The 22,845-nt window shown below is 45.6% G+C and overlaps 2 long non-coding RNA genes across 5 annotated transcripts in view; one reads left to right on the forward strand and one right to left on the reverse strand.

Moving 5' to 3' along the window:
- LOC121077126 overlaps positions 1-22,845 on the reverse strand; it is a 57,125-nt gene that overhangs the window by 27,804 nt on the left and 6,476 nt on the right. For 3 of the 4 annotated variants that reach the window (XR_005823900.1, XR_005823902.1, XR_005823901.1), the window contains exons 3-5: positions 19,646-19,830; positions 16,786-18,380; positions 2,685-2,797 (exon numbers count right to left, since the gene is read on the reverse strand). This is a non-coding gene — a long non-coding RNA (uncharacterized LOC121077126). The remainder of the gene's footprint in view (positions 1-2,684; positions 2,798-16,785; positions 18,381-19,645; positions 19,831-22,845) is intronic. The other variant, XR_005823903.1, reaches the window with a different exon arrangement.
- LOC121077127 lies at positions 3,057-5,386 on the forward strand. Its single transcript, XR_005823904.1, has 3 exons — positions 3,057-3,227; positions 3,479-4,161; positions 4,251-5,386. It is a non-coding gene; the product is annotated as an uncharacterized LOC121077127 (long non-coding RNA).

Below are 22,845 nucleotides of genomic sequence, written 5' to 3' on the forward strand. Positions count from 1 at the left end.
AGAACCATATGTATTTGCACTCAGAGAGCAGAAATAGTAATGGGTGACCTAAGCCTCCACTCAATATTGGCTACCGTAGCAGAAAATCTAAATATAGAACTGAGCAAGGGAAGACTGAGAATTGCTCATAAGATTTATCTGATGAATAACTGGTACCTCCCAGAAAAGAATGGGTGTATTTGAGAAATTTGCAAGCTGTTCACCAAACAGTTGTAAGCAGAAACAAAGAGGCAAAGTCAAAGCAAATTATTCACTCCGTTCAGATTGCATTGTTTGAACTGATGCAAAACTGAATCCAAGTTTTAAGTAAATGCTAATTGTGTCCCATTTTCTAGCCTCACTTCACATTTTGCTGAGAAATTAAATGTCAGAATGTCCCTCAATGTGCTCTCTGAGAAATGAAGTTCCCTTGAAGTCTTTTAAATTCTTAATCTTATTGTGCTTAAATGTTATTCCTTCAACTGAAAGAATAATTTAATAAAATACCATATATTTTCGGGTGGCACATCAAAAATGTCTATTTCACCAATCTCTTATCACATCAATTTTCTATTCCACTTTATCTTATTGGAACACTGAAGTTCATCCCACTAAGCTGCTTGTAACTGTTGTCAGAAATCAGTCCTAAAGTTTTTCAGCTTCTGGTTTACTTGATTTTGTTTCAATCAAGTGACAGCATCTGAAACATTTCTCTCCTGAAGAAATCAATGAATACAGAGAAAAAAAGAAAAGCTATATATAATTTTTTGCCAGTGTCCTTGGATACCATCAAGAGGGATTTAATATTTAGGGTGCACAACAAGAGCACTGCTGCCCAAATCGGGTACATGCTGGGTTTATGTACGGGGAGTCACACTTATAAGCAACACCCTGACTTATTGAAGGATAGGAAACTGTTGCTCCTACATCAGTTTCATGTCAACCTGGCTTCAAAGCCCCCAGGCTAGGTTGGTGTTTCCATGAACCCTGGCAAAACACAGTGTCTACTTGTCCCTTGGTGCCAGTGGTGGCACTAGTGGTCTTGTGGTTGATCTCCTTTCTATATATTTATGCATTCCCCAATGAAATCACCATAAAAATTAAAATGCTCACCATAAACTGCTCACCTGGAATTTCTGGGAATAAACTTTCTGTGCCATTCATTCAGTGCTACATGGTTTATGATCAAGCCTGACTTGATTAATACTGAAAGTACTTAAAATGAAAAAAAAAAAAAAAGAACAGAGAAAAAAATGTTTTCCCTATTTATCTCATTTTTTACTTGTTTATTTAACTCAGAAAATTAACTAAAGAAGGATGCCAGGGACATGCCTCCAGCAATCCGTTTCTGCACTGCAATTTTTCTTCCCCCCTCCTCTCCACAGGAGAGATCATTAACATGAAATGTGAGGGGACAGGCCATGCTCCCACATCACTCACTCCAAGAGAGCAATTATTTCTAGCCTGATTTGCATCCCGCGTGCTCCTCTCGAGCAGGGCTTGGGCTGCGAGCGGGACCAGATGGCTCAAGGAACCACACAGCAGAGGAAGGTGCTGGGATTTATTCACCAGCTGCTGACGTCCACCCCAGAGTGCTGCGTCCTGCTGGTGGGTGAGCACATTTTTACTTGGTGATCAGCAAACCTTAGCTCCCTATAGCATTTCCCATGCCAGGGTACTTCATAGAGGGGAAAACTGTGGCACAGAAGGCTTGAATCGTGCAGGGCTTCCGAGGGCCATGTCCTGCTGTCTGCATCTCTTTGGAGGCAACATGATGGACCATCAATTACTAACATCAGCAGGAGAAAGCAGGGCAGATGCTGAGGAGTAAAAGATGAGCTAAAAGCAGTTTCCTAATGATCTGAGTCCTCCACAGCACAGAATCTCCATGTAAAACTAATATGCAAGTACAGTGAAGTGATCAATTCTGCTACTGCCTGGCAGCGCTACAGCCTGCAGCAAATTAATGGGGGCAATCTCGGCCAGCGCGCGCAAGTGCATGGGAGTCACTTGCAATGAAAAGCACTCTGTCTAGAGCACTTGGCGTGACTAATTGAGTATGACTTATAATTACTTATTATTGCTATCTTACTCTGAGCTCCCACATTATCGTCATCATGGAAAATTTGCACTGTGTTTCGATCAGAAGAATATCAATAACAGATGTGATACAAAAGCATAAAACTGCATAGAAGCCTCTACCTACAGACACTGTCACCGCAGGCATGAGGTGAGTTAGGACAGCCCCTAGAAGCAAAGCGCCAAAGAGCGGTCCCAAAACAGGGGAAAGCTGTGATGACCTTTCCGTTCCTATTTAAGAGCTTGTGAACTGCAGGGCAGGAGGGTGAAAGGCCACAGGAAACTAGGCCCTTCAGAGCTAAGCGCTACCCACCCACACCCCTGCCCAGTTATCTTTGTATTTACCCTTCCCTGGGAGTGCCAAATGCCCCACGGCGTCAGCCAAGTCTGCGGCCTGCCGTCTGCATGCAGCACTCCCCTTCCCGCCCTGCCCTTGTTTCCCTCCGGTTTCTCTGTAGTTCGCCTGTAAAATATTTCATGGGTTTTTCGGGTGAGTCTCCACCCCAACCCCGTTTCCTTCAGAGCCGCAACGGAGCCATCCTCGCGGCCCTTGGAAGGAAACTGGCAGCGTCACAATGAAACTTTATCAGACCCAGACACGTAAATGATTTGTCAGAAAATGTGACCTGATGTCAGCTCCCAGCCCACGCTGCTTGAGGCCTCGCTGCCTCGCACTCCTTCTCTTAGGCAATCCCGAGGTGATTTGGGGTCGGTCAGCCACCCAAAAAGGGCACTTTCCCTAAAAAGCAAAAAAATGAGTGTAAGACACAAGACTAACAAAGCAAAACCTTGTACATGTGGGCAGCATCGCACCCTTGCCTAGTGACATTCTCCAGCAGTGAACAAACAGCGAATTTGGTTGGGAAAAAAACCACAGATGAGCCTCGTCTGAGATTTCCCTCATCTGAGCTGACCCTCCGCACAGGTTCAGGTCCCTTCTCCTGATGCTGCCATTTACTACCATCTCCGATGGCAGCTGCTTCCCCAGCTGTGAAATGAAAGCCACAGCCCATAAGCATGCAGCTCCCTCGGACAAGGCTGTCCCTGGATGTGTCTTCTCTTTGGGGGAGAGGAATGCACTAGTTAATGGTAGCACCGTGATGGAAATCACCCAGCAAATTGGAACAGTTCTCATCACTTTAATAACCTAGCGCTTACCAGCAGCACAGGTATAGATGTATTTTTAAAGTACAGTTTTATCATGATGGCACCGGTATCACAGATTGTGTTTTTCCTGAGGCTAGAAAGTACAGAAAGGAAGATATTGGCTTTCCTTGACTAGCTCTTATCTGCCTTAGAAATTATGATTTTCCTTTATTAGCTGGCTTTATCAGTTACTGCAAGTAAAATAATACATCCTTGGCCCTGCTAATAACTTGGATGTTGGCTGTGTCCCCACCTTCCTCTCCTCTCTCCACAGATGAGAAGAATATTTCCTGCTCACCGAGCTCCTCAACTCCTCCTCCTGCTCATGCTCCTCTGCCTGGACCTCCCTCCACAGTGCCCCATTTCTGAGCCAGGAAGCATTTCTTACTTGTCTTAAAAAGGAGGGAAGAAGCATTTAAAAGCCAAACAAAGAAAATACAATCCAATCAGATGGGTCTTTTGTCAGAACAGACGGTGCCGTGGTGCCAGCCGCATCCTGCTTCGCTCTGTGCGTTGCTGTGCATGGTGCCCGAACATTGCGGGTTGCTTGGCTGTATTACTTGCCATCATTTTGAAAGCTTTCCAGACAATTCTGTGTGATTTTGACATTTCAGGGCTTCTTCAGACGCATGTGTCAAGAGGGAAACGCAACATTTTGGGCTCTGTCTTATCCCCCAGGACTTCCACCTCCCCTGAAGCAATGACTGTTTTGCATTCAGTCCCTCTATACCTGGGACCCTAGACCATCTGACAAGCCCTGCTTGACTCCTGAAATTTGCTTGCTTTTGACATGAAAATCACCAACAGTTTAAAAGCAATGCTGTTCCTCAAGAAGGAAAGGCAAAGTGTCCTCTGTCACCGCCGGTGTGACTGGTAATGGGAAAAATGCAAAGAGCCAGTTCCCTGACACATATTGAGCTAATTCAACAGTATCATTGTCCATATTGCAATGTAAAGGTACAACCTCTTTTTGATGCTGGTGTAGGTGCAATAGTTCTAAATAAACATCGTTACTGTGCTCGAATAATTGCTATCTCCCTTTTTAGGTCTGGCACAAAATAAAGCTACAGAACAGTGGAGGGGGAACTGAGGCCGAGCTCAGAGAGAAATGCTTCCATGGCTAGCTGCTGCCTGGCTGTGCTCGCGGGCCACAGTGGCAGGCACACTGCAGTAACCTGTCACACTTGAAGAAGTACCTGTCTTTGTCCTTCAACCTGCCAGCAGAGAATTTGCAGGTCCACCATGGGTTATTTCTCAGACAGTCGGAGCCGTTGACACCCAGATTCCTGATGTTTTGTCCATTGGAGGGGAGGAAGCCAACACTGGATTTTGCATGTGCTCTGCTAATGCCCAGGCAGTGGTGTTTTTTTGTTGTTGTTGTTGTGTGTTTTTTTTTCTACTGGCAATCTTGTGAAAATCAATTTCTGTCTAAAAAGATCATTCCTGCAGTTGCTACCAGCTCCTGCCATATTTCACGAGAATGAGACAGTGTTCACCTCGCTGGAGGTGACGTTGCTTTCTGCTGGTCATGCCAGCAGTTCTGGCCCCTGCACACCTCAAGGTCCCTGTTCAAGTATGAATGTTCCCATCCGTTTCTGTAAATAACTCCTTGGTCCCTCATCAGTTAGGCTCCAGGGACTCCCACACCCCCCTGATTGCTGCAGCCAACTAAGAAATGTCTGCAGACACAGTTGCCAGATTGTCCAGGATCGCTGCAATGGTTCCCAGCAAAATCCTAATTTTTATATGGCATTTAAAAATACAATTATTTATAAACAACACACAAATGTAGCCATTTTAAAAAATATATTTGTTCCACAATAGTTGTTGATGAATCAACGTTTCCCATCCTTCCCCTTCCAGTAAGTGTCTTATCTAAGAACATGCTGCCCTTCCTGCTGGAAATCCTGCTGTGTCTTTGGAGACCTTGTCTTCTCCCTTCCTCTCCAAGGAACCACCAAGAAGGGAAGAGAAACTAGAATGATTTCGCAAGCTCTAGTGCTTCCTGTGATGTGTTCCCCAAATTCAGCCTGGGTGGAGAATGGATTGAGAGCAGCCCTGTTGAGACGCCCTGAGGGTGTTGGTGGGTGAGAAGCTCGACACGAGACGGCAATGTGTGCTTGCAGCCCAGAACGCCAGTGTATGCTGGGCTGGACCAAAAGCAGCGTGGCCAGGAGGGCAGGGAGGGGATTGTCCCCATCTGCTCTGCCCTCGTGAGACCCCACCTGGAGCCTGTGTTCAGCTCTGGGGCCCCAGCACCAGAAGGACATGGAAGTATTAGAATGAGTCCAGAGGAGGGCCACAGAGATGATCAAGGGGCTGGAGCACCTCTGCTATAGAAACAGGTTGAGGGAGTTGGGGTCGTTGAGCCTGGAGAAGAGAAGGCTCCAGGGAGACCTTTTAACAACCTTCTAATACCTAAAGGGGGCTACAGGACAGCTGGGCACGGGCACTTTGTCGGGGGGGTGCAGTGATAGGACAAGGGGGAATGGCTTAAAACTAAAAGAGGATAGGGTTAGATGAGATATAAGGAAGAAATTCTTTACTCCGAGGGCAGGGAGGCACAGGCTGCCCAGAGCAGCTGTGGTTGCCCCATCCCTGGCAGTGCCCAAGGCCAGGCTGGATGGGGCTGTGGGCAGCCTGGGCTGGTGGGAGGGGTCCCTGGACAGGGGGCTGGGATTAGATGGGCTTTAAGGTCCCTTCCAATCCAGAACGATCTATGTGGTACTATGGAGTAGATATTTTTTTTCCTTCTTCATCAGTTGTTAGGGTAATTAAATCAGGCTTTTGCTCATGCAGTGGTTACCAAAACGGCTCCTGCTTTTGTATCCCTCACTTAACACAACTTGCTTGATGAGATCACGCCATCACGCTAGTTACTTTGGAAGTGGTTACTCATATATGCGAGGAAGAAAACGGCAGAAACAGAATCAGTCCATTTTGGGGGTGGTTCTGCTCATCTTCAGACTGAGAGTGCTTTAGCTGTCAGAGGACCCTCCTTGAAGGCCTGCATGGCACACTACATACCTCAGTCAAAAAACATTTCATGCTGATTGCAGTAGCACTGAGACAGTCCCACAGGAATCACCAGATTGAGAAACTTTCCTTCACAAGTTAAATCTGATTATTAAATGTGATACAGGCACAACTGGAAGTAAATACAGGCAGATTTCAAGCTGAAGGTGAAGGTCTTTGGAGGAACAGTTGTGGAGCTGTTTTTAGGAAGCAACTTTTCCACTCAGGAAACCCTCAGGTACTCGGTGCAACTGAAAACAGGAAGCTGCAAAGAGCAACAGCATTACCGTTTGCATGGAGCTGCATCACCTTTGGATAGAAGGCAGGCATAAATACACATTATTCTTTTAGTAATTCCGAGGTGGTGTTGCACAATTATGCCTTTGGTTTTCTCTTTTTAAGCTCCATGAGACACTTTGTTGAGACTTCATTGAAATTCTATTCAGTTTCATTTGACCTACTGTCACTGCACTGTCACATAAATTGGGAAGAAATCCGTCACACTTAAAATGCTTCAGAACAGCTTCTCCTTTCTAAGCCTGCAACTCCTCTACAAGGTGATACAACAACACATTTGAGATGAAATCCATGATAATTTTCTTTCAGGGTGGTTTGATGTAGATAGTCTGGCATGCAACATTTCAAGCTTGTATATTCTTTGAGCTGTCACCTAGGCTTTTTTCTACAGCTCTGATGGCTGGAAACTTCATTTTACTGTTAAATGAAACCTGAGACTCTCACGGAACCTCATCTTCGCAGAAACAGTACCAGAAAAACACAAATTATCACAAGGATCAACAAGAAAGAGATTGTTGAGAGCAATGTACGTCCCTGTGAATTTCACATCCAGGGTTTCATTAGCAATGAAAGCAAACAGAACTGGAGAGAAGAAATCTTTACTACACGCATTGGCTAGCCAGGCCTATTCGGTGGTGCCCTGCAGTTTCCCAGAAGTATGTGATTGTCAAATACCTTGCATTTTGGCTTCTTGCTCCAGCTCTGCCCAACAGACACACGGTGTGGGGTGTATCAGCAGCAGGTGCAGGGATGGTCTTGAAGGCCCTGACACCTTGTACGTTTGCTTCACCCATCAGCTGAACGCACATGAGATAGTCCCAATCTCTCCTACGAGCTCCATCTAAGTCAACCTCCCAGTTTGTTGTAGAGACAGAGCACTTGGATTTGGACTGCTGATCTTCTTGGGCTCTCTTTAATTATTGCTTTCTGACTGGCAGCCTCACTGTCAATGATCACAGAGGAAGTCATTTTCACTGGAAGAGGAAATCCATTCTGTGGTAAGTACAGAGGTAACAGAGCCAAAAGTTTTAGGTACTCTTCCAAATTGCGTTATACAGACATTTCTTTTTTGCAGGGCAATTCATTTAACCTCTCTACCTGTCTGCCCTCATCTCTAAAACGAGGAAGGCAGAACTGACCCAGTTCTTATTTCAAATGTCAAACGGTTTCAAAGCATTTTGAAGTCATTAAATAAAAGGCATTGCAAAGGGACAATGCGATGTTCCTGCCACACTATGTAACACATAACAAGAGGTAAAATACGAAATCAAGGGAAAGCTCAAATCCCTCCTGAAGCTTATAAAGGTGAGTGCTCTGCCTTCAGGTTCAGACACAAGAACTGTCTTGAACACACTACACGGATTTAGGATAAAGAAACAATTGAGCTGACAAAAAAGCAGTTGTCTGTTTCTTTGCTTGAAGAAGTTTAACAGCCTGATAAAAAGCTTTTGCCTTAGTGATAAACACGTACACGTACACGGGGACACACGTAGCTTTGGTTCTCTTTATGAAGAATACGTTGAGTGAAGATCTGATTTGGCTCCTTCCACTTTTTCTTATTCCTTCTCCTGTTACAACTGAAACTATTTCATCATAAAGCCTTTAATACTTTGGGAGGGAAGGGTGGTGATGAAACAGCAGTCTCAATGAGCAGAGGATGTAGTTCAGCTTTTGGACATCAGAGCAGAGCTTACTTGCATTTCCTTCATGTGGCAGCTCCAGCATGCAGAACCACTGCTGTGCCAGGAAAAGGGGCACCGTCTGCCTCCAGTTATCTTAGACTGAGGCATTACTGTTGCTGATAGAAAATAATTTAGGAATGTGTGAGTGCTGCTAGGGTCAGGGTGTGGGTGCGATTCCAGATCACTGCCTTGTGTGCATGACACACTCTCAGCTGAGCTGGTAGGGATTTGTAACTGGAGGAAGCTGAGAGAAGCAATCCCAAAAGCCAGATTTTAACCTGAGAATGAAATGAAACCTTGTGTGTTCAAATGAAGACCCTAAAATTAAGGATCAGAGGTCACACACACATTTACTGTCAGGCCCTGGAAAGAAATGTGATGTGCAGAGACTTGCTGAAGCTGCTCTGGAAGCATTTCACAGGGGAAAAAAGCCAGTCCTACGATACGGAGTTTGTTTCTGTAGACCCCAGTGGGGATTTTGCTGTCATTGCACAGTAGAACTACAATTCTGGCCCCTCAGAGCCCAACACTCCAAGCATGGTAAGGAATCAGGGTGGAGAGGAATGCCAACCAGAGGAAAGTTTGCAGATTTTTTTTTTTTGTTGTTGACTCTTTAAATACACCTAATATACAAACTGGCCAGCCCCAGTACCACACCTAGCATCTGGCACCAACCTGCTTGGCAAACTGGGCCACTGACCGGCTGGTTCAGTTCCTGACACAGCACGACGGGCTCGGTCAGCTCCCAAGGAGGCTCTCCCACTTCCCCTTGACCATCCTCAACTACCAGACAATGTCCTGGGCAATAAAACTTGTTTCATTCCCTTTTTTCTTTAGGGGAAAGGAAGACAAGACAATAACATCTGTCTATCCAAGATCAAAAGCTTTTCCTGTGTATCCCTGCATTTATTTAGCTCACAGGAGGCGGTTCTGATCGAGGTTTGTTTTCCTCCAGGATGTTCTGTCTGCCACCAGGGACTCCTGCCGGCTGTAGATCACGCAATGTGGGTGCTCTGGAAGCTGAGCTGCAGTCACTTGGCTCAAGCCAGGGGAGTTGCTTTATCTGCTGCTGAAAGGATGTGGCATGTATTTGTAACAGCTCGGTGCAACAGTCATCCCCACCCTGTTCCCATCAGTAAACATGGAAAACAGGCCAGTTTACCAAACAGGGCCTGCCAAAAACTAACCACACAGACAAATATCCTTAAAATATTTGTTTCATGGGAATTTTACCACCGAGGGTGAAGGACATAGGCTTTACATCTCTGTTACCAGTCCTCGCTCGCCTCCCTGGGACAGGACAGGGCTGTGTTGGAGAACAGCTAGGGGTGAGGGTACTTGCAAGTAAGAGACCCCGCATCAGGCTGCAGCCAATTTGGGGAGTTCCCTGGAACAATTTTAACTTATGTTCAAGATCATTTTGATGGACAATGCTGTGGGGCTTTTCCAGCCCAAATGATTATTAAATTGTTGAAACAAAGTGAGCCAAGAATCTCAGATTACATTCCTGGGAGCTGGGCATCCTTTCGGCAGCTGGAAATCTGGCTTCCTCCAGTTGGTGTCAAAGCCCAATATTTATTTAAAGCTAGGCTTTATAGTGCTCTTTACTGTGTTTACAATATTTTCTTTCGGTCTCAGGGATGCTGCCAACTCATCTTAGCCAAACATGGCTCCTGAAATCTAAAATTATTCCCTCGTCACACTCAGCCCATTTCTGGGGGACTGAATTAGGAACATATCGACTGATTTATACATCTCAGAGCTGGCCAGCTATCAGGCAAGGTTGATAGGCTGCTCCATCCCACGAACACTAAGAATCATCTATGCCGAAGCCAAAATTAGGACAGAGCCCTACCCAGGAAACAGAAATAGCTTCATTACCCCAAGGGGAGCTGAAGCCTGAGGCTGGCTGAGACACACAGGACGCCCACCCATGGCTGGGAACCAGAGCCTGTCGTGTTAACCTCACCCCATGGGGGAATGGAAGGAGGCTCAGTGAGAGGCACACGTCCTGCGGTCCTGCCAAGGAGCGGGGTTATTCCTGCTCTGCCCACACTGCCTGAGCAGCCTTTGAACAGTCCGGTACATCTGACTCACCAGTAACTCCAGGAGCAGACTGACTGGTCAGTAAGAAATGGCCATGGAAGGGGATGGCGATCAGGTTTTTTGCTGGCTACTGGGGAAAAGAGCAGAAGACATGTGCTGAGAGGAGAAGGTGGATGGACAACAGAAAACAGACCCTAATGTGTGGCAGAAGAGCAGCGGGTTGGTGGGCAAGATGTGAGGGATCTTTAAGAACAGGTTGGTCCTGACAGCTGTCAAACCACAGACCCTGCCCTAGAAGCAGCAGTGAGCTTGATGATTACTCGGATAACTGCTTGATCACCAACACTCATCTGATCAATGTGTAACGTCATGAAAAAAATTAAGTGGCAGGAAGAGGAGGATGGAACAAACAACTGGAAGTGAATCCTGACTTTTTTTGTGCTCAGTACGAGCCTTGGAAGTGATATGCGCAGAGAGTCAGCATTAGAGAGATGTTCCATGTCAGCACACAGACAGAAGAAAGAAATACTCTACAAACTATAGAAATATAATATAGAAATAGATAGAAATGCTAAATAGATACAACACTGGTGTACGGTCTCAAGAGATGTGCCATAGTTTTGCAGGACCAATGCAGGTAGAGCAGTAAAGGTCTTTCTGTCCACTGATAGTAACAGACCCTGCACAGGGCATACTTTGAGGCACTCTTGCATCCAGGAGACAGAGTGCCATGTGCAGCAAACAGACCAAAATGTCATTGTAAGGAAGACCAGGAGGTCTGTGGCTGCTGTGACAGCCTGAAAAATTAAGTGTTTATTCCTTCTTCTTTCATATCAGTGATAAAGTCCTAGTTATGTTTGCAAAGGAAAAAGAATCGCATTCCCCACGTCTCCTCGCTTGCCTTCTGGTTTTGTACTCTGAAGCCCTCACACACACACATGCACACAAAAACTAGAATTTACCTTGAAAAAACAAACAAACTAAAATCTCCCATCTGGCACATCCACTGAAGTCCAAGAGCTTGGACTTTAAGGGAAATGCAGCAGTTGAGAGTCACTAACCCTGAGCTGTAGCTCTCGCGCTTGTAATACAAATGCTTCCAACCCTGTCCTTACCCTCACACTGCTGTGCAGACACACCCCTGCTTCTGTCACTCAATGCATTTTTGTCCAGCTCCTGCTAAAGCTGCAGGTAGCCAGGGCAAAGTGAGAAGTTCGAGTTGCAACCACCTGCCATCACGGTGCCAAGGAAAGAAACACCTTTATGCACTGCTCATCTGCAGAGCTCATTACCACAAAATGTCATCAAAGTCAAGAGCTGCGCAGCGTGGTATGCACAAGGGGAGGACCCACAGTTGCACAGAACTACGTAAAATCATGTAGTGATAAGGAAACGTGCTGTAAGGTGTCCACAATTAGCATTTGGCTCAGGAAGAAAATTGGCTCAGAGAGCAGAGCCCATTAGGGGCAGATGGCTCCACAATTTTTACTTAATGAAGTAGTCCTTTTCCTCCAAGGTACTGCTACGATATGCCGACAGAGGCAGGATACTCGATTTCATATTGATCTCAGCCGTTACAGAAATTCCTTTGTTTCTGTGTCTCAACAAGAATGGCTGTGTGTGTCGTTTGAAGAATATTTATTTTATTTATTTCCCATCTCTTCCTCCCTTTTCTCCATTTTATGGATCTATTGGCGCAAGAGTTGGATGCTTCAGCAAATGAGGTTAACCTCTGGCCATAAATTACTGCTCCCTCAGGAAGAACTGGTAATAAAAAAGGAAACTGCCACAACTACTGCGGAGAACAGCAAAGGCCGACAGACCAAGGGCTGCGCAAATTACAAAACCACCAGCCACTGAAACCCACACCAGAACTACCTGTGTAAATAATAAAGCGTGACATAAACACACACAGAACTGCAATCAGTTTGGCCAGAACAATCACGCACATGCCAAGAAAAAGGAGCAATTTTCCCACTTTCCCTGGAGTTTGCCACAGGATGGGTCTCAGGGCCTCCATCACATCAGAGAGAACATGTGGCAATCAACCGCTGGCAGCTTTTGCCTGAAAAGAGAAAAGATCAAATCACCTGTAGGATTGCTTTTAACTACCATGTCATGCTAGAATAGTGAGAGAGCCCTTGGGAACAGTGGTCTGCCCAGGATAAATCGGAGTGAATGCACGGTGCATTGAGAGATGCCCAATGAGATTTCCATACCAAGATTGTGGGCTCAACCCACTCCATGGCTGGGACTTACCTGGGTGAGTTTACAAGCCCATCTTGTGACTGTTTAAAGGCATGAGGAAGAGATAAACAACTAATTTATGATTAATTCCCCTGAGGCATCTCACATTGACCTTCTGAGCATGGAGGGACCAAAAACTGAGTGCCATATGGAGGAAAGCTACACGGGTCAGCTTTAAGAAGGGAAAAGAAAGAGAATTAAATTTTGCAGGGCTGTGGCTAAGGGAGATGCGGTTTCTGAATGAGGTTTTTATGGTCTTCATGTGGGGTTGCATGTGCAGGTGGCTTCTTACACCATGATGGTGAGAACCCAGAATGAAGCATGAGTGTGGGTGAAAACAAAACCTGAACTAAGCATGGAAATAAACAGACTCAGATACTTGGGAAATTTGTCTCAGAAAGACTTCCTACATCTCCCAAGTAAGAGGGCTTTCTGCTTTGCATCTCTTCTTTCTGGGCAGATGGAAAACTCTCCTGGAATATCTTATGGGTTTATGGGGGCCAAACCCATCCCCATCTCAACAGCTCACATTTCTACAGAACTGGCCTGTTCCATCACTCCTCAGGGCTTTTTGCTCTGTAGGTGCAGAGGAAGTTATTGCTTCTTTTTTTTTTAGCATCAGTTTAGAGACTGACCTCAGCTGGAAAAGGTTAAAAAACTAAGTGATATGGAACAGGTTCAATGCTAGGACTGGTTAAGCAAACTGGAACTTTCCAGCCTGAAAAATGGGCAACTAAAGGAGGGAATAATGTAGGTCTATAAAAACATCAGGTGACACAAGGAGGGTGAAGAAGCACCAGGAACGGAACTGCAAAACTTGGGGAGCAGTAAATGAAACTACCAGGTGGCATGCTGAAAAGAAACCAAAGGAGATGTTCTGCATGCAACTTGCAGACAGGCTGTAGAAAACTTTGCCGTGGATCTTAAAAGCATACAGGCCCTCAAGAGGAGGTTGGTTAAGGTCATAGAAGAGAAAGCCACCAAGAGTTATTAAGCGAAAAGACACCACCTCTCACTCAGCATGTGCCCAGATAGCTGGAGGCTGGGAACTAATCCTGGAAAAGACTATTTCCTTGCTGCCTTCTTAAATGCCTCCAATTTTAGTCACTGTCAAAGACAGGCTGATGGAGTAGATTAATCTTTGATAGGATGGACTATGGCTGCTCTTACATTCTTAAATGCTTTTGTGCTAGATGGGGAACGTTGCAGGAAGCTGCTGCTCCCTCACCTCTTCCTTTGCTGTTCCCAATTGTCTTATTTTTTATGAGCATCCTTTAGATACACACTGCCCCAGTGCAAGCATCTGCAGGCAAGCACCCCATGGGTTGTAAGCCTGCCTCTCTTCCCCCTCCTGTGCAAAAGCAGAAGGAATTTTGGAGGCCAAAGAGTAGCTTTGCTGCCTTTCTGCTCAGAACTGCATAGGCTTTGGTGTGCTATGGTGTGCGGACTGGCTGCTGAAGGTACACAGGGAGCTGGCTGCTGCCATGCTTGTTGGCTCTCCTCCTGATTTCCAGCTGCTAAACTACATTAAAAGAAGCTAGGACTGTAACTGAATAACATGACTTTTCTGTGTACTGAACTACTGGAGTTGCCAGAAGTATGCATCCCATGTAAAAGAGGAAGCCAAGATATTCATTCTGGGCAATAAAGTGTTCAGTGGATACTCACTATTAAAATTTGATCCATGTTTTTTCTCCTTTTCTAGACCATTTTTCCTATCATGCTTTTTTTTTGAGAGGTTGGAGGACTGACATCAACATTGCTAGAAGATTGAAGCAGTAAATAATTCTTTATCGCCATAACATTGCAAACTACTGCGAAATCTCTATTGCTGTCCAGGCCACCACTTGTAATAAGCTACTGCCAAAGAGGATGGCAAAAAACAAGTATTAGCAGCTGACCTTGGAACATTTTGCTTGTCATTCAGGGGCACAGCTTCCTTGACTCAAAGAAGAGGACAAAGAACAGGCAAATCATACAGAACTGAGTTAATATCAGAGCTGTATGAATGTCATGACATTACTTGTCAAAGGGACATCCAAACTTCAGCTTGGGTGTCTGGGGCTAGGAGAAGGGATTTGAGAGATACTATTACTCACTCATCAAGCTGAACGTAGCATCATTTTGATGTTCATGAGACTAAAAGAAAACCTCTTCCAGAATGATATATGCTTTAACACAGGCTAATAATTTCAGTATACAATTGTTGACTGTGCTCCAACAATCTATGTAGACAACTCATTTGTTATTCAATTATATGGCTTGGAAAGACAGCTGGAGTGTATCAGCATAGCTCCACTGATTCTGCCAATATACACTAACAGAAGACGCAGCTTATATATTTTTAAACAATTTCTGTAAATCAGTGTTAGATTCCTACAGAACCTTGGTGGTTTCCTGCCTATTAAATTTTAACAGAGTGCATAAAATTGTCAGAAAGTACCCTCTGAAACTCTCTGTTACATCTCTGTATCAGCTTCCATCTGCCAGCCTCTGATACCTTTATGCATTTTAATAGTCCCTTACTACTGAAGCAGTCCCAGTGGAAGCGATGGGTTTTCTGAGACCACTGCAATGCACCTATAATAGAGTAACAAAAAGCCACTGAAAGAGCATAATGGAGCCAACGTAGCTGGGGAATAGAAAGATGTACTGACTCCTACCCCCACAGGTACACCTGCAGTACAATCTCATCTCCTTGAAAAGGAGATATTGCAATTTTCAAGTCCTGCACCTTGCCTCTTTCCACATGAACTGTCATCACTACTTCATCAGGGGAGGTGGGAGTGACACTATTACCCAAAGAAGTACGTTCCCTCCAGTTTGCCCCCGGGTCAAACCTGATACTCCCTGGAGTATCCCTGTTGCAATAGATGTCAGACACCGAGCAATGCAATGATGAAACCCACGGAGCACAGAGACCAGTACACAGCTGGGGACGGCACAGTAGCTGGGCAGGGACGTTGTGCAAAAGCAGTTGATGGAAGGCAAGATGGTATGGCTGAATGGGAGTCAGGAGAGCTGAGAGGAAGACTTGATTATATATGTTGGGGCCATGGGGAGCTGGGGGAGAAAAAGGAATTAGAAAGTGTGGTTTTGCCTTTGGCTGATGTGAAAGCAACAGTCAAATCTTTCTAGAGCAGCTTTGCTGCCAGTGCTGGTGTTCATGCTCACTGGCTCCAGAACGCAGCATGTGGCAGGTGGAAATGGGAAGTTTGACTGTGAATCCTGCAGAAAAAAATGAAAGAACTGCTTTCCTTGCTGCTCTAGGATAATGCCGGGAAGGAAGAGGCAACGCCCCCACCAACCCATGGTGCTGGCAGGATACCTCACAGGCTCATTTCCCAAAGCTGCCTCTTCCTTCAAAAGGAGTTGCTGGTTTAATACTTCTGGGGACTAAAGATGTCACCAGTTAAATCCCAGTTCCACCTGTGCAGTGTCAGTTTATGGACAGGGAATAAGTCAGTGAAATTTGCTCCTTTAAAAGGCATTTATGATCCTGTAAGAATGTTATATGAGAGCATAACAGCATGGAGTAAGGGTGACACACTGTGTGGACAGAGAGAAGTGCAATTCCTCCCCTCCTTCCCAATTTTTTGAGAGATTTGGTCCTTTTTTTGAAATCTGAGTCTTGACTGAGGCAAGCCCAGAGCACTCCCAGTGGAGCTTTCTTGTGGTCCCTTCCCAAGAACCAGCCAAAGCCTCCCAGGTGAGCTCCTCCCCGCTGCAGCAGCAGCACCACCCACCTTCACACCAAGTGCTCTCATCTTGGGTTAAGCCAAAAGCAAGGGGCTATAAATCTGAGGATGTCCCTGGACTCTGGAGAAGATGAGGAGTAAGCTTTGTGACCTCCTGTTGCCACAAACCTGTAAGTAACAAGAGACACAGCTTCAGAGCAACTCTGCAGTTAGCTGGAGATGGCAGTTTTTCCAAATGTCAGCGTGGGCTCTGCACTGCATGGAGAAATGGAGCAAATCTGGCTCAAGGAGCTTAGACCCAAGAGAATAAAGACTGAGCAGCAGTTTCACGTTTTGGTTGCACTTTTAAAACATTCTGTGAGCTTAACCCCCATCAGAAGAAAGCACTACCTTGCGCACAACTGAAAAGGTTGCTGTGAGCAGAGATCTCAGTCCTAACTGCCAAACACAGCAGCCAAGAGACTAAGACAAGCATTTGTGCAAAGACACAATAAGAGGAGAAACAGAAATGAGGAATGCACAAACCAGTTTTCAGAGCCTGCCCTGCTGATTTTTAAATCCTTCTTTTTCCTATTGAACACCCTTGCCACTCCTACCTTTCAGTGAGTGAAATCCCTGAAGTATTTTTCATTCTTCCCAGTGCCCAGAAGACAAGGAACCTGTATATAAAAGAGCCTTGTGGCATTGGTAGGGATGTTAAGGATTTTATAAAATAACTGATTTTTTCTTTTCTTTAAATGCTAGCAACCAGTCCATGAGAGAACAGGTGTCTGGCCTCTATAAAACATAGCAGCATTTTCTTTCAGAGGCAGATGATTTTTGTAAGCGTCATCTGCTACTGAGCATTATGCACAGACACAAGCAAAATTCCCCTGGCACAGCATTCATACTTTACTGTAACACAATTTCAACTCCGTGTCCTAGGACCAGTCAGTCTCATCCCTATGCCATGGTATCACAGGAGGCTGTAGTGACAACCTTCTCCCATTTAGCCCCAAAGCACATTTTCACCTTTCCAGCAAATCTCGTATCTTCTGCCAGGCAGAGACTCCCTGTCCAGGATAACTACGGTATTCAACAGCCAGTGCCACTGCAGTCTGGAGCACAACTTTCACAAGACCCCTGAGTCTTCAGGATATATGCTTGACCCAGCTTTTCAGATAAGGAGGGGGAGGAAAGAAAGATTAAGTGACTTTTCCAGGAACACACAGGTGGGCTTTGGCAGAGGAGTAGTTTGAATCATGCTGCTGAACCAGAGGCTAATGCCCTGACAACTGGATCATTCCTCCCATCTAATGTCTGACATCCCACTGAGTTTAACAGACTGCTGATGGAGACACTTGGAGAAGGAAGAGCAGCAAACAGCACGAACATATCTGACTTCGTTTACAGGCAAAATAGCAGAATGCAGTCGCTGAGAATGGCATGGTCTCGCCAGCTTTTTTTTTTTTTTAAAGGAAACAGCATCCAAGAAGTGTGTATTTTATCTCTGAAGCTCGTGGCCCAGACTGTGCTGAACCGATGGCCTGAGCACAGCTCCCCGGCTGGGGCGGTGACTCCCAGGAGACAAAGAAGAGCCTGTTGTCTCCAGCTCCGCACAGCCGTGCTGGTCCTGAGCGCTATTCCTGGCCCCGCGCTGACTCATGCGGTGACCTTGCTGAGAAAGGCTCTTACATCCAAGTCTGCCTGCCTGTTAAAGCCATCATGGTCTCCTGAGGTTGCATTCTACTCGAAGCACAGACGATGAACATGAAATATTCCTTCTGCTTTCCTTCAATACCCACCCCTGTGGCAAGTAGGAACCGGGCAGATGGATGAAGCTGTTCCACTGTCTCCCTCTGAGCTCTTCCTGCTCCTCCTTCCTTAATTTTACAATTAGCTGTGCCCATGAGTCCTCTTTTGCAGTGCCCCAGGGCTGCACCACATCCTTCTGTCATTAGAAGGGCACACTGCAGCCTTGAGGCAGGTGCTTATTTTCTTGAAGTGCTCTCTGTTTATATTCACAGCTGTTGGTTGTCACACTCTGTGCTCTTCAGTGTGGCACCTCGTCCTTTCTGCGTAGTGGTGGCTTTGGCAAGAGGATGCCAAAGCTGCTTGCACACTGGCTGGTTGCAGAGAGGCTTTCTGCTGGGGAGCTAGGACAGGTTTGGGTTTTCTGCTTTGAGATTCCAGTCTGGCTGCTGCTGCTGACCTGTGCAAGGACAACACATGACGCTCACATTATTTTATTCCAGGCGGGTCACACTTTCTTAAAAAACTGCACCATAAGCAGATTTCCTTTGTCATCTTCCTAATAACACTGTGTTCTGTTAAAGGCAAAAGGATTTTTAGAATCTAGTTTATTTACTGCTAGCTATGTTTCTTCATCTAGGGCCAGAGCCAAAACTCATTAAAGGCAGTGGGAATCTTCCTATTTACTTCTATTCACTTCCATTGGCTTTAGCTCAAGCTTTTATTCAGTGCCTCTCGGCCTGGACAATGAAGATCAGTGATGGCAGTTTCACTATCAGTGTCTTTGTGCTACCATCTCTCATTTCTAAAACCTTCAGCACAATGTCCATTTGTCTTTAGCAACTGCTTCCTTTCAGATTTCAAAAATAAGTAAGCCTATGGAAGAAACATTTCTTTTGGCTCTGCATTGGCTGAAAGCTCATTTGCAGACATTTTAATTTTGGTAGACAGTGTCTCTTTGATTCTCTCCACCATCTCAGTACATCAGCCTGCTATTTTTGCCTCACAGGCTTGGCTGCACTGAGTCATGTGGCTCTGGTTTACTTTGGAGCTAGTGTAACCAGCGATAATCTCAATGCTTGTCCTATGGAGACGAGAAGCATTTCTTGTGAAATCTAACAGGAAGATGGCAACTCGATGAAAGGACTGCTGATCTTTCAGCATACGCAACAGGAAGAAAAAATAGTGTCATGATTAAGTGGCTCTCACATCACTGCAATCTTATCGTACGCTCTACAGCTGATGGGCAGCAGCGCAGGGCTGTGAAGCTTTTTTGGATGGTCTGTCTGGTGAGTGGGACATCTGGGACCGTCCTGGTCTCTCCCCACTGGCCTTCCAGGTCAGCGCTGAAGGGAACACCTTATGCTGCTCCAGCTGCTGTTCTGTGGTTAGTGCAATCACAGACAGGTAGCAAACAGGTGGTGAGAATATCAGCTGGTACAGGCAGATCCAAAACTCTTCACTGCAGGGAAGGCTGGAGTGGGGTGCAGCATCTGTAACAGTTACTAAAAATCTTCAGACTAAGCATCAGTAATGCTCAGCGATGAACTGGGGCACAGTGCCCCTCTGGTGCCAAGTTAAAAAGCTCATGGCGCGAGAGCCCAGCCTTGTGTTATGGGCTGAATTAACCCTAACACTTTCATGATCGATGTGGCTAGCGTCTTGATTAATGCCAGCACTCTGGAATCACTAGTGTTTTTCTGTCTTGCCACTGCCGATGCCTACCTGTGCTTTTTCTTCCTCTCAGGCTTTTCTCCCTCCACTCCAGTGACTTGAGTCAGACACTTTTAAGTGGTGAGCATGCTTTAGGGATGTACGCAGGAACTTTACAGGGAACATCTGCAGAATACCACGGACGTGCACCATGTTTATCATTCTCAGCCTTACTGGTAAGAAAATCCTGCTTTATCCTGAAAGAGAGAGAAAGTGTAAGAGGGAATTAGAATCCAAAGAAAAACAAATAAAACAAGCATTCTTGGTCGCTCGCTCTGAGGCCTACAGCTGGATGAAACCCATTTTTCTCACACTTTGAAGTTCACATTCTGGAGAGGGAAAACCTTTCACATGAAATCTGGCCCCTGACTGAGGAAGGTTACTGCAAGGAAAAGATTTGGATCAAAGTACCTCAGAGGGATGGAATATTTTTCTTACCTCAAATGCTGTGTGTGGCTGAAAACTGGCTCATGAATTTCTTCCTCATTAGGTGGGTATCTTTGTCTTTCTGCCACAGACTCTAGCAGAACAGAATAGTGATCAAACCCTGTGTCGGTCTCCTGTTGTTGGTGGCTATTTATTTTCCTTAACATTTCTCTTGTTTTGTACTCTTGGCTCAGAAGCCTGTCTAGTGCTCCAAACCACTTAATTCTTCCTAAGAGCCGTATGGGCCCAAGGCCTAGATTATATTTATAAACTGTAAGGATCTCCCCAGGCAGCCTCAGTTATAAAGGATTTGAGTCAAACAGCTACAAGGAGATGCTCAAAAACAACCTCACAGAGGAAACACAAAGAGATGGAACATCACACATTTCCCCTGTGTTAAAGTTTAAAAAAGCAGACTACAGTTCAAAGCGACAAATAATGGGAGGTGAGTAATCTTTATCCTTTAATCTCCAGTTTCCAGCAGAAGGATGAAATGTTCTGCTTTCATCTGGTGTCTGAACACATCTGTTTAAGAGGTGTTTTCAGGCAGGTCCACACATTGTTCCACCACTGCAAGTGCCATGAAGATTGTCTGAGGGGAGAGTGTCGGGGCGGGCTGGGACTGGGGCTTGGATGGCAGTGGATGCAGGCAGTGATGATCCTCAACTGGACAGCAAGGGAAGAGCCTGCCAGGATGCTAGGCAGGGATGGATAATAGGCCCACTGGAAAAAAACGCCTCATTCTTGACAGTTTTTAAACAAAAATATGATTGCTTGGAGTATATTATTTATATACTTTTTCTTTGTTGTTTCTGTTAAAGTGACTGACAGGCCTCTTCCAGCTTTGCTTTGTGGCTTTGGATGATTCATTAAACCCTTCTTTGGCTTCTTTTCCCTTCATGTACGCAAGAGAAAGGTGCACTGATGCTCTGTTAAGGACTGTATGTGCTTCCTGCCCAGCCCCTCTGAAGCTGCCATCCCACAGAGGAGCACCAAGTCATGAGAAACATGCCCATGGCTCTGCTGGCCCCACATCTTTTGCTATCAGGCTTCTAATTGCCTATGTGCTACCGTGTATTTGAACAAAGCTGTGCAGGAGATGTTTTTCCCAGCTAGAGAAACATTTTGTCCCCATTCTGTGTTTGAGCCAAATGGGGTTTGCATGAAGTCTTTTCCTCCTTTGTTTCCAAAACAAAGGAAGGAATAAGAAAATGTGTCTAAAAGAAGCCGAACGCAGAGGCCAAAGGGCCGTCAATGGATTTGTTGAACAGAGGACTCCTACAAAACATGAGAAATCACAGTAAAGGTGATTTAGCCTAATTCAGGCTAGAGTCTTGAAATCAGACCTTGCAGACAAAACATCACAAAGTAGGACGCGAGGCTGGGACGGTGCTTCCTCTCCCAGCAACTGCATCCCAAGCAGAAGTAATTCCAAGCTGAGTCTTCCCACAGAAGGTTTCTGTTTTGATAACATGCCATTTTCCAATGAAAAATATTTTCATCAAAAAGTTCCCCACCCTGTTTGTGCATAGACTGCCAATGTTAACTTGTCTTTAGATCCCCAAGGGACTACAGGATGTGTGCAAATAAAGACAGCCTGACCAGACTGCGGAGAGAGGCACACCCAGCGACAGCCTCGCAGCTCTCCTCGAGATTAAGGCAGCTACTGTTGGCAAAGCCTCTCATCTGTGCAAGGGATGAGGTGGGACTGGGGATGGGCAATGTACCTGGTTAACTGGCTTAGGGACCCATATGTAGCCAGCTCCATGCCTGTCCTGTAGGTCAGCATATGCCTCCAAAGCACCCTCTGCTCCCATCAAATATGCGGATGAATTCATGCACTGTTTTATCCCAGAACGATGCAGCCAAGTGCAAGGCACACTTGCAATGTCCTGCCTATTTCTACCATCTCATCTGGGTGCTTAGATTTACAGGATATGGTAAGCCATACATCCAAAAAGGGCTCTAAGTCCTCTTAGGAAAATGATACAGAACTCCCTGATACGGCACACTGAAATGAAAATCCATGGGCCTGCCAACTCACAGTCCTTCAAGGCAGTCACTACCCTTCTCCTCACCTACCAAAGACCACAAGCACAGAAAAATGTCTTTAAGTTCACTGGCATGTTCTGCTCGCTTCTCTTTCTGTTGGCACATAACAAAACTCAGCTCTGGAAGCCCAAGCCAGCACTCACCAGTGCAGCACATAGCTGTGACTATCAGCTCTCTCCAATAGAAAGGGCAAGAGCTGCTTTGGAGAACGCATCTATTTTGCAGAACAAGCCTCTGGTTGGGATTGTTCCCCTCAAGCTGATAGGAAAGGCTGTCTTTGCCTCAAAGTGCCTCTACATGAAGGCACTTCATGTAGAGGTCAATGCCATCCATGGACAGAAGATCCTCCAGAGGATGGCCAAGCAAGCTGCATGGTCAGAGCCTCCCGTCAGTGCAAGTTTCTCGTAGACTGCCTTGGCCCTACAAAACACACAGCGCTTCATGATGCACGAAGCCATAGCTCTGATATTCTGGCCAAACTCTTACAGGTTATTGCTTTCCATCCCAGTTGCCTAGTATTTCCACCAGACATATCTTCACTTCCTTGTTACTATTATTTTATTTATTTATGACCACACTGATACAGCTGCCAGGTGCCTTTGCAAAGGTAAAAGCATTTAATTAGGGAGTGAAATAACCTTTTCTAGCCCTATTTCAATTCCCACAAGTATTGTGAGGCAAAGATATTTGTTAGCACTAGTAAGGAGCTTTGCGTTCCTCAGATGGAATAACTG

This window comes from Cygnus olor, chromosome 13 (assembly GCF_009769625.2).
Source record: "Cygnus olor isolate bCygOlo1 chromosome 13, bCygOlo1.pri.v2, whole genome shotgun sequence".
Lineage (NCBI taxonomy): Eukaryota > Metazoa > Chordata > Aves > Anseriformes > Anatidae > Cygnus > Cygnus olor.